Source organism: Theobroma cacao, chromosome 1 (genome assembly GCF_000208745.1).
Source record: "Theobroma cacao cultivar B97-61/B2 chromosome 1, Criollo_cocoa_genome_V2, whole genome shotgun sequence".
NCBI lineage: Eukaryota > Viridiplantae > Streptophyta > Magnoliopsida > Malvales > Malvaceae > Theobroma > Theobroma cacao.
This window is the reverse complement of record NC_030850.1, coordinates 16,983,552-16,996,688: the sequence shown is the minus strand read 5'-3', so window position 1 is coordinate 16,996,688 and position 13,137 is coordinate 16,983,552. Positions and strand designations below refer to the sequence as shown.

Below are 13,137 nucleotides of genomic sequence, written 5' to 3'. Positions count from 1 at the left end.
TATAATATATAATATATATATATATATTATATATATATATATATATAGAAAAGTTCAAAAATTTTGAGGGAGCCACGTGTCACAAGCTTGGGACTTTAACCAAGATCCACACGGCAGTTAGGGCTTGGGGATTGAAGGCCTAAGCCAACCAAACTTAGAATTTTGCACAAAGACACGGAAGCAAAAACTCAATAAACTTGAAGAAAAGACTTTGCGGAAAAATAATTATATTATTCCCAAAAGAAAACAAATACTTAAGATTCTAAGTAAATAACTTACGAATACTAGAATGCTCGAATGAATGACTACTGGGGCAATTGACTCTAATTACCTTTGCTCTAAACCTAAGGTAGCTATTTATAATGTGATAGCACTTTTTTCTAATCAAACTCTAGTTCTAGTTGTCTAATACAATTAGAGTAGGTAACAAAAGATTTAAATAAAATTAATATTCTATTCCTAAATAGAACACCACTAGCCTAAAGTCTTACTGCAAGCAAAATAAATAAAAAAAAATTTTAGTCCCATTAAAACTATTCTATACGGGCAATCCTACTCGAACTCGAGCTCTTCATGCAAACTCCTTGTGTAGTCGGACGTCTAGAAACTCCCAATCAATGATGGCCCTATATTGGTTGTCGATGGGCCCATGAGTGATGTCACCACAAGCCTAATTTATGCCCTTAGGCATTGTGTAGCACAAGTGTGTGCTGTTGGTCTGTGCCCTCCATCGAGCTGAACTAGTCATTGGATCATGGACCATGACATTCTCCCCTACTCGATTTAGGTAGCGCCCTTGTTGCTTTGTGGTCTCTCACCATTACAAGTCTTCGGTGGGTTCCCCACGATTGGTATGGGCTCCATTGAGGCAACCTCCCCAGAGGCTGTTTCTAAAACACCTCCAAGTTCGGATGTGTTCTGCCATGTGGATGTCTAGCTCGTGGTTGGCTTTTGACGTCCAAGTACACGGCTCCTATATGCACGGTGTTTTCGTTTGTGGCACACATAGGATACGAGGGGTTTGAACTTGATGCTTGGATAATCTAGTGCCAAATCTCCGTTATTCAAATTGCCTAGTTTAAAAGTCACGTTGTGCAGCTTCATAATATTTGTCAACTACATGTGCAACTCTCTACTCGAGACCTCTAACAACCTCTGTCAATTGCCATTGTTGCTGCTACATAGCTGCCATCAATTCATTTTGCCCCACATCATGGAAAATTAAGTTGTTCAATGTGTTGTGCCATTTCTTGCAAAGCTCATCACTATTAGACTTTAGTTGATCAATGTTGTCTTTAACACATTCAAAGTTGCTCCACACCTCGTGGTTGATAATCATCTCAAGGCGGGATACACGATTATCCAGTGCTTACAAAATATCTTCAAACTCGTAACGCTCCGCAGTACATGTGTGCATTGTTTCTAGGTTTACAACGCTCACATTATCTTGAACAAAAGCGTTCAAGTGTGATGTGGTCTGGTCACCAATTGATGTCAACTCTTTTTCAAAACTCTTCCTTCGTTTCCCAAATTTCACGACTTTGACTCTAAATAAATTTCTCCTTTCCTTATGGCCTTTAGGGTTTAAGATAACTTACCCTAAAACCTTATTTACTAAAAATTTAAGGCTTCACAATATTGCGAATTCCTTAGGGTTTGTCAGTCATAACTTAACCTTTGGATGTGCAATAGGCTTTAAAATTTCCCTAAGATAATGGGAATGTCGTCCTTACCTAGCTCTTGAAGGCATTTGTCACGACCCGGTACTCCCCTCGAGCTTGTGACAACCGTCGCGATGTCCCGGTAGACATTCGTTACCTGGAGTGCCAATCGGAACCCTACAAGGCTTTAGTACCATTTTTTTCATCTTCCCTGTGAGAAATCATAGCCAAACCTCGTTTTTAAGGAATTTTAAGCTTTTTTCCTTTTAAAACCGTGGAAAAATAATTTTCACCTCACAGGGGCGTTTTCGTCATTTTTCCTCGAAATTTTTCAAACCCGACTAAAGATGTAGTAGATGAGTGGAAAACACATATTTCATGATTTAAAATAAATGTGGGTGTCTAAAACATTTATTAAAAATGATATTGCAACTATTTGAATAAAATAAAAATATTCAATAAAATATTCTAATTTCTTGTAAAACAATATTTATAGAGTTATCGGTAAATAATTTTTTTGTAATGTAAAAACTAAATAAATTCATACGTACTATAATACAGATAATCGGGATATGAAATTTACTTTATAGTGACTTGTGGGCCCATAAGGAACAAAAGTGCACAAAGCTAGTAAACCTATAATTTTTGGAGTAGTAAAGTCGACTATAATTCTTGACGATATCTGCTATCCACAAGCTACCTCATGCCTGAAATGGTTGAAAAGGAAGATGGTGAGATTATAAAATCTTAGTGAGTAAACAAATACCATCTAAATCATCTAAAGTCGAGTAAATGGAGATAGATAAAACAGTTTAACATACTAAAATTCATCACCTTTCAACTTGTTTCAACCAAATAAAATCAATTCATATAAATCGAGTAATTAACATGGCTTATGAATTTCTTAAAACTTTGGCTCGTGCCAAAATCATTATCATACTCAGTCATTAGGGATACCTTGGCCGAGGGCTATCCCAAACCGAGTCCGCCAAGGCTGTTAAAAAATTATGTACGCATAAATCATGTTTTTATTTTGAAAACATAGCCGTTCCTTGGCGTTGGCCGAGTTCACCCTCACGTGGTGGTTTGGAGTGAAGTGAACTCTAAAGTGTTAACCTCAGGAGTTATCCACCCGCGCCTCTTTTACTGAGATAAGAATATAACGGGGTTACCGTGCCTCTCTAATAGGCTGGTCCACGGAACCCGTCCATTGCAATAAGCTAATCAATTTCTCGCCATACAATAACAATTCAACAACATGACATGGCAATTTTATCATTATCCAGCCTATCAAGGCAAACAATAATTTATACATTTCAACACAAATATCAATTCAGCCATTCATGCCAATATTGTCATAAGCCAATCAATTAGAACCATAAATTCACAATACATCAAATGGTCTCCAATTACTCTATTTTCAAACCATCATTCAATTTTAAAACAATTTTATGAAATCATTTCATTAAATCACATTTTGTTTATAAAACTGAAAAATTAATCATTTAATTCATTTTCCCTAAAATTCACAAAATCGGATAAAAACCACTTTAGATAATTAAGATGATAGTAAGGTTACTCACAGTACTAGGAGTTCGATATACTCCTATTCTCGGTCTTCGAGCACAATTTCTTTACCTTTTGTTAGAGGGCTCACCACCTATACATCATATGTGACACGAATTTCAATAAATTGTGTCAATTTATTATAAACTATTTCAGGCTCTACAAATCTATATGAATGCACGAAATGTGATGCAAAATGTTCGAATAGCCGTTTAAATACGGTATTCGACCTAATTCGCACTATTCTCGGTGTAATTGGCTAAAACCTCTAATTTAACTCTAAATCGATTTCTTTCACTTTCTACACTCCAATTATACTTAAAATACCTCAATGACTGTGAATATGATTCAATTTATCAATCCGAACCATAAATCGCACATGTCTATACATTAGGTAAAAATTCGTATTTTCATGCCAAAATTTCCCATTAAATTTTTAGCCTCACTAATCATTAAATACCACCAAAATATCATGAAATATCATCAATTTCAGCCTTAATATCTTCCCTAGAAAATTCGGCCTCTTGTGGGTTTGTGAAGAACAAAGTGATTCCTTGCTAGATTTTCATACTTTCCATTCCCAAACAACCAAAAACACTTAATTAGCTTGAAATCTAGCAAAATCAATGGTCAAAACCTTTACTCTCAAATTCGGCCAGTATGAGTTCATCATGCAAACTTGAGTTCTAAGCATGAAAAATGAAAAAGAAAGCATGGGTAGTGTAAATCACAAGATAAAATCATAAAATTTTACCTTTATTACCTTAATCCCTTGAAATCCCACACTTTTTTTTCAATTTTCCCACCTAGGGTTTGTGTTCTTTCCTTTCCTCTTCACTTCCTGCTTTGGCTGGCCATATGGGTGAGACTAAGAGAGTTTTAAATAGATTTTACAAGGAAATTCTAGAATAATCCAAGCTTGACACATGGCATGTTTCCATTGGTCCATGTGTAATACTTATCCATTAAGCAATCTCTCTCCACCACATAAAATGTTTTAATTATCCACAATGCAAAATGTTAATGGCTGAAATCCATGGGCATGAAAAGTGTTAGGTGGTGTAAAATTTCAAAATTCCAACTTTGCCCCCATAAAATAGTAAAATTACCGTTTTACCCCTAAGACTCCAAAAATGTCAGAATTTAAAATTTTCACCTCTCAAACTCAAATCATACTCCAATGAGTCAAATGTAATCAAAATCTTTTTCAAAAATTCCCATTTTGTCCTTAGGTGACAAAATTACCATTTTACCCCTAGAACATGAAAATTCCAAATTGACTTCAATTCAGCCCTCGAACTCCAAATCATCATTTTAAGTCATTCTGGGGTTTTAAAATTCTCAATTTCATCTTAAGATCTCTATTTAGACTAGTTCCAGGCTTAATTCAACTTAATAGTACCATTTGGTACAATATCGACTTTTGACTATTTTTTGGGGCTTTCCAAGTATGCAAACAGGCTATCCATCACATGTATGTCATGACAAATATTTTAAAAGGTCGGGCTTTACAGAATTGCTCTAATAAAGCGTGTACTTAGCTCTAGAAAGCGTTGCTCTGATATTAACTATCATGGATCTGGAACTTTAGCTAAGATCCATAAGACGCTTAGGGTTTGGGGATTGAAAGCCTAAGCAAGTCTAACTCAGAATTTTTCACAAAGATGTGGAACCAAAAACTCAATAAACTTGAAGAAAAGACTTTGCGAAAAAATAATTATATTATTCCAAAGAGAAAACAAATACCTAAGATTCTAAGCAAATAACCTATGAATACTAGAATGCTTGAATGAATGACTACTGGGGCAATTGACTCTAATTGAATTTTTTGCTAAACCCAAGGTAGCTATTTATAATGTGATAGCACCCTTTTCTAATCAAACTCTATTTCTAGTTGTTTAATACAATTAAAGTAGGTAACAAGATATTTAAATAAAATTAAGGGTAAAATACTCTACCTCCTCTAACTTTTAACCATAATTACACATGGGTGCACTAGTTTGTAAAGTGGACACTTCGCCTCAAACAGTTAAATGGCGTTCATATCTAAACTGAAATGTTGAAATGCCTTTTTTTTTTTTTTACTTTTTTCTTTTTATTAGGCTGACCAATGATGTTCCTACCCCGACAGTCCACTTTGTGGCCGAATCTAGCTTAGATCTAATTGGATTTCTTAAGGAGCACTATATCTGGTGTTCCCAAGACCACCAAGACCGGTGCTGCCCAAAGAGCATTGGATTTATGCTCCCTGTGGAGCACGCAAATGGTGCTCCCAAGGAGCACCCAATTGTGCTTTCTGAGGAACACACTAATGGTGTTCCCGTAAGAGCAGTAAAACAATGCTCCCAAGGAGCACCATATTAGAGCACCCATAATGGGGAGCACCCACTAAGGAACACCACGATGGGTGCTCCTCTAGGGATCTCGATCCTACCGAATCTAGCATTTTCCAACCAGATTCAGCCATGGGGTGGTTGATCGTGAGGGGGTCGATGGCTAAAGGTAAGATAGAAAATTATTTTTTGAAAAAGTATAATTTAGTAATTTTTAAAATTAATAAAGGATAAAATTGTCCTTTTAATAATGCCACATCTTTAAACTAATAGCAATATTAACGATTAATTAACGATTAGACTTATTTGTCCAACAGAAGATATTCTTTTATGATGAAGTGTTCACTTTGAAAACTAGTGGATCCACATGTAATTATGGTTCAAATTTAAGGGTGTTAAGGTATTTTACACTAAAAATAATGTTTTATCCCTAAGTAAAATACCACTAGCCTATAGTCTTAGTGCAAGTAAAATAAATAAAGAAGAATTCTAGCCCTATTAAATCTACCTAATGCGAGCAGTCTAACTCGAATTTGAGCCATTCATGCGAACTCCTTATGTAGTCGGGCATTTAGAAACCCCCAATCGATGGTGGTCTAATGTTGGTTGTCGATAAGCTCCAAAGTGATGTCGCTCCAAACCGAATTTGTGCCCCTAAACATTATGTGGCACAAATGTGTGCTACTGGTCCAAGCTTTCCATCGAGTTAGACTAATAACGGGATCGGGATCACAAACTGTGACACATAGGCCCCCATAATAATGGGACGTTTCACCCCTGGTAATCCTAAAAGTTAAGCTTACATGGATCTTGAGATTATTTCAAAAGTAGTAAAAGAAAAAAAAAACAAACCAAGCCAATTGCATTTTTGTCTTTTTTTCTAAAACATATTTTTTCTTCCTTTTTTAATGGAATTTTCCTGTTGGCTTTTTGGGTTTTCTGCAATGATGGTAATTGACAATAAACAAAAAAAATATTAAGAGTAAACTCAAGTACATCTATTGTTTAGGGACAAATATATTGAGACTTCTTAAAAAGGAAAGATGAACAAAACAAAAAAGAAAAAGGAACATTTTTTCTAAAAAAAAAAAGGTTATCAATGATTTATTTAGTCATTTTGGACAAACTCAATTAATTATAATTCGGATCTTTTTAGTTATAAATTCTAGTTTTTATAAGTTTCATATAAGATGGATCTTGAAGTTCACATTGTTGCAAGTTTGGTTCACCTCAAATTTGATTTTTGTTGGGTTTGAATTTTTTCAAATTCGTATCTTTGACTTTTTTTTCAATAAATTCAGATCTTATCAAGTTTAATTTCAGATTAATTCAAACAAGTTTTCGAGTTCTCTCAAATTTTGCAATCTCTATATACTATGTCATATAGAATAAACTACTTTTTTGATTACTTACTAATTTGAGATGTTTTATTTCGATTACCAAATTTTGAAAAGTATCTTTTTGGCTCCTTAATATTTATAAATAATATTATTTTTATTATTTAATTTTTAAAAAATAATGAAACTCTCACATAATATTTCACATCATTATTAACATGAGTTGCTCTTGTCAGGTGGATATAATCATTCCACAAATTGGCAATAAAATTTTTCAGAAAGATATATATAGAAAGATATTTTATTTATTTTTTATAATTTTTTTAAATAAAAAACATAGATGGTGACGTAAAATGTCACTTGACATGAAAGAAGGTATGTTAGAAGTATAAAATGGTTGCCCAAGTGCCTTAGTCGGTGGGCAGTAATAATGGCCTCTGCTTTGGACAAACCTCAATCTTCATTTCTTAGATAACAACACCGACTTGTCCCTTTTCGCACCCCAAACAAGTACCACATATATATGATTTTTTTTTTATAATTAGAGGAGGGGGGATACGAACCCTGCTCTTCTTTTCTCTAGACAATAACTTATTATTATATATATATATATATATATATATATATATATATATATATAAAACAAAACAAAATTTGATGAGATTGTTGGACTACATTGAACCCAGAGTTATGCTTGTCAAATACCAACCATGAACAACCTTTTTGTAGGGAAAAAATGCCTTTATGATTAATTCAAAACAAGAACATCTAATTCCTATTTGTCATAAAACACTACCTCACTTCCACCCATTTCCCACTTTTGGTTAAAGCTACGATCAATTGATAATGCTGACCATGTTCATTAAGGTTGTAAGTTTAAAGTTTAAACCTTAGGAAATTGAAGGTTTCAACAAATTAGAATTTTAATTTTTTATTCAATAACAATAATTATTATTTAATATAAAATTCAAAGATCTACTACAAGAAAATCATAGAAATAAAATAAAGATATCTCAAAAAACGATTCAAGCTCCTCGTCTTCAAAGAAATTCATGCTTTGTGTCTTTTTAAAGTTCTTTAAAAAACTATTGTTAATTAATTTTGATGGTCAAGTAACTAACAACCCTTGTTTATACGAATATACTAATGGACTTAGAGCCACTAGGTACAATCCATAGTCTAACAAGACATATATAAAACACAAAAAGAAAAATATATGTAGAATCTTTAAAGATCTCTTTCAATTTTTTTAATTTGAAAATTCAAATAGCACGCGTGCCAGTTTTCTCCTAACTCGAGTGCCTTTTCTAGTTAAAGCAAGCTTTAATTAGTTAAAGTGCTATTAACTTAAAGGCTTTTGTTTTAGTTTTAGTTAATAGAATTGAATTAATCAGTTAACATGACTTTTAGTTGATTAAAACCTTATTGACATGCGCTTGTATTTTGCATATCGATTCATCCTAACTGATTAAAGAAGATCTTAATTGATCAAATCAAGTTCTATCTTATTTCTAGGATTCCTATATCTAATCAAAATCAACCTTTAATCAATTAAAGCATGAAAGTAAGACACAAGTTATAGAATATCTCATAAAAAACATAATCAAATCAATTCCATCAAAGTTCATTCACATCAAGCTTATTAATTCTTTTTTAATTCTACAAAATTGATCTTCACTTAATGGTTTTGTGAAAATATCAATCAGTTGATGTAGGGTATATACAAATTCAACTTGAACATCTCCCTTAAGCACATGATCTCTAATAAAGTGATCTAATTTTAATGTGCTTAGTTTTAAAGTGTTGAACAGGATTTTTAGAGAGGTTAATGACACTAAGATTGTCACAAAAGATAGGAATTTTATGCATGGACATGCCAAAATCGTTTAATTGTTACCTAATCCATAAAATTTATGCACAACAACTACCTAGTGAAATATATTAAGCTTCAATAGTGGATAGAGCAATTGAGTTTTGTTTCTTACTAGACCAAGACACAGGCATGTTCTAAATAATTGACAAGTACCACTTGTATTTTTTGGATCAATTTTGCTGCCTATAAAATTAGCATCAGAATAGCCAAGAAGTTCAAGAGATAACCCTTTTGGATACCATAGGCGTAAGCCTTAAGTATCCAAGAGGTATCTAAAGATCTTCTTTAAAGTAGTTAAGTGTGATTCCTTAAGACATGATTGAAATCTTGCATACAAGCATGCATTAAATAATATATTAGGTCTACTTACTATTAAATAAAGAAGTGAACCAATCATACCTCTATTAAGTTTTTGGTCCACATCTTTTCTTTTTTCATCTCTATCAAGCTTTGTGGAAGGACTCATTGGTCTTCCAATTGACTTCAAATTCATCATACCTAACTCTTTTCATATATGTTTCTTGGTTGATGAAGATTCCATCCTCACATTGCTTAATTTGTAGACGAAGGTAGAATTTTAATTCTTCCATCATACTCATTTCAAATTCACCTTACATTTCCTTAGCAAAATTCTCACAAAATTTTTTATTAGTAGCACCAAACACTATGTCATTTACATAAATTTGAACAACAAGCAAATCCTTTTTGTCTTTTTTAATGAAAAGAGTGGTATCTACACTCCCCTAAAAAATCTTTTTTCTATCAAAATCTTTGAAAGCCTTTCATACCAAGCTTTAAGAGCTTGCTTTAATCTATACAAAGCTTTATGCAATTTATAAACATGATTTATCTGTTCAAAATCTTTAAAACTAAGGGGTTGTTCAACATAGAATTCTTCTTGAATAAAACCATTTAGAAATGCAATTTTAACATTCATTTGGAACAATTTAAAATTCATATAACATGCATATGCAAGCAAGAGTCTAATTGCTTTCAATTTAGCTACAGGAGTAAAGGTTTCATCATAATCAATGCCTTTGTCTTGATTATAGCCTTGAGCAACTAACCTTACTTTGTTCCTAACCACATTCCCCAACTCATCCATTTTGTTCCTAAATACCCATTTGGTACCAACAATTGGATGGTTGGTTGGCCTTAGAACTAAGGTCCAAATGTTGACTCCATATATTTTTTATGATAGCAAAACATTGCTCATTCATTGGTGACTATTTACATTATGTGTGCAGGACAAAGTTTAAATACCTTGTTAAAATTTTTGTTTGAAAGCAAGCCAAGAAGCTTGCTATGTTCCAAGATTGGTTAATCAGTTAAAAAGGGCAAAGAACAAAGGACTAAGTAAAGGCAGAACAATATTAACTGATTAGCTAGCACACTTAATTAGTTAGCATAAGGCTTAACTGATAAAAAAGATATTGAGTGCTAAAACAAAAATTTTTTAATAAGTTAATTGAAGAAGTTAATCAGTTAAAGATCAAAACTTGAAGTATGAAAGAAAGCTAAAAAGAGGAAATTAGGTGAGTTTGAAACTGTTGCACTTACTGAGGAATGCAGTGCCATAATTCAAAATAAGCTTCCACCAAAGCTCAAGGTTCTAGGGAATTTTTCTACTCCTTGTACTATTGGGAACTTTAAATTCTCTCAAGCTTTATGTGATTTAAGGGCTAATGTCTCACTTATGCCTTTGTCTATTTCCAGGAAACTTGGACTTGAAGAAATACAACTTACTACAATTAACTTGCAATTAGCAGAAAGATCAATCAAGCACCCTGTTGTGATTATAAAAGACATATTGGTTAAAGTTGGGAAGTTGTACATTCAAGTAGAATTCTTTGTGCTTGAGATGGAAGGGGATGTGGAAATTCCTCTAATCTTGGGACGACTATTTTTGGCTACTACAGCGCAATCATTGATGTGAACAATGGCCAGATAGCTTTCAAAGTTGGAGAAGAGGCAGTTGAGTTTAATATATTTAGTGCAACTAAGTATCCTTCCTCTACAAAAAGTTGCCATAGAGTGGATGCAATTGATGAGTTTACTAAAGAGGCTTTTGACAAGAAATATGCAAAGAAACGTCTTAAATTTTTTGTGGAAAAAAGTGAATAGATTCCACCACCTTCAATTAATCTTGATTTTAAGATTGGAAAACAAGTGTTACTAACCAAATTAGTCAAGCTCTTTCTATAGAAACAAAAATCAAAGTGGTCAGGTCCTCACAAGGTGATTAAGGTTTATCTTTGTGGTGCAATAGATATTTGTAATGAGGCTACCAAAACATTTGGAGTGGATGGGCAACGTCTCTAGCATTATTTGGGAGATGAATTGGATCACCAAAGATCCTCAATCATTTTAGTGGACAACAATAAAGACCAGCTATCGTCAACCTAATGACTTTGAAGAAATGCTTCTTGAGATGCAACCCAAGCATTCTAACTTAATTTATTTACTTTAAATTATATTTTTTTATTTATTCAGCATTTGTTCTCATTAATTATTGGTATTTTATTTATTTTTCTTTCTTTTTACAAGTATTAAAAAAAGTACTTAATGCTGCGACATTAGAAAGCTAATGCCATAACGCCTTTAGGCAAATGAGAACGTGAAATCACAATTATGACGTCGCGACACCTCAAGATTTACAACACACCTAACTAAAAGGGCCATTCAATGCCGTGGCATTGGAAGAAGTGTGTTGCGGCACTACAAAGTTTCATGATGCCCATTCAGAGGCCCAAACGCTACATCGCGATGGCAACCCTAGAGTGTCGTGGTGCTGCACTAAGAAACCAATATATATATATATATCAAATCCTAACCCTCTATTTAAACCCTTTTTGCCAGTTAACCCTAACAATGCTAAGGAAGCTAACAACGATGATGCGAAAGACAACATCTAGATTCTTTCTACCAACTGTTAGGGGGGTTTCATTTTCCTCTTTCTTTGTGTTATTGTCATTTCTTTTTCTTAAACATTGGGGACAGTGTTTCATTTTAAGTTTGGAGGGGAGTTTTTAGATTTTTTTTTGTTTGTGTCTTAATGGTTTGCTTGCTTTTAGTTTGTTACTTTTAAATTTTGTTATTTTTTGCTTCTATAAAAAAATTACTTGAGATGTTTTGATGCTTTGTTTATGATTTTTCCTATCCTATGATGATATTTTGATTTTCTTATGATTTTAGCTTTTGGGAAAAATATGGATATGATTTAAGTTTGTATTGATATTCTTGTGTTAGTGTCATTGTAGGACGAGACTTCCAATAATTGGCACACTGCATCTTTTACTTAGAATTATCATTTGAATTAGAGGAAGTTTATGTTGATAAAAATTATAGTGAAGTCTAGAATTCTAGAATTTTTTGGATTCTCTCTTGAGGTAAAATTTTAGATAACACGTAGGATAGAAAATTATTTAAGCCATCTTTAGATCGTTTGAGCCTTTTTAAACCTATTTTTATACATATTTATCTTTAGTGACCCCTTTTGAGCCTAATTTCCTTTTTCTTTGACAAACACATATTTATTTTAGCCTTATCCTTTTTATTTACTTCCAATTTTGAACCTTTCAGCCTTAAGCATTTTGATCTTTCTAAGAACTATTTTGAGGTTAAAGTTAAAAGCATAGGAGAAGGGTGGAGTGATGGAAAAAAGGTGATGGGTGCAAGAGATGATTGGTTTGATTTACGTGTAAGGTAAACATACACTGACATGTCATATGTAGCCAAGATTATAGTGTAAGATTAATGAGTCTTTTTTAATTGCAATTTGTATAAATATATAAAGAATTAGTTGAAAGAGATATTTTTATAAGAAAATCAATGGAGACTTATAAATAGATTAGAACTCTAGACTAACAACTCAAGCCTATCTAGTAAGTAAAGAAAGAGTATAAGAGATTCAAACGAATTATTGAGGGGATATTATGGTTCTAGACTTTTGGTTGATTGATTCTAGTTAAATTTCTATTTTTGCTTTTAGTTCTAGCTTTAGTTTAGTTTCTTTAATTTTCAATAGCTTTAAATTCAGTTGTTGTGTTAATTTTAGTACTTAGCAAAAGATTTGGGAAATTCTCTATGAGAACGAACTCTACTTTCTGTTATATTGCTTGTTAATGATATGTGCACTTGCGTGGTGAACCCGACAACATAAAGCAATTGAGTTTTGTTTCTTACTAGACGAAGACACTAACATGTTCCTAAGGAATTGATAGGTACCACTTGTACTTTTCCGATCAGTTTTGCTACTAGCAAAATCAGCATCAAATAGCCAAGAAGTTCACAAGATGACCTTTTTGGATCCCATAAGCCTAAGCCTTGAGTATCCAAAAGGTATCTAAAGATCCTCTTTATAATGG

General features: G+C 32.9%; 1 long non-coding RNA gene across 2 annotated transcripts; it reads right to left on the bottom strand.

The window, feature by feature from the left end:
- Positions 2,174–4,035, bottom strand: LOC108662241. 2 transcript variants are annotated; one of them, XR_001928054.1, is made up of 3 exons: positions 3,991–4,035; positions 3,245–3,321; positions 2,174–2,368 (listed from the first exon to the last, which is right to left on the bottom strand). It is a non-coding gene; the product is annotated as an uncharacterized LOC108662241 (long non-coding RNA). The 2 variants fall into 2 exon arrangements; XR_001928053.1 differs by having other exon boundaries at positions 3,982–4,024.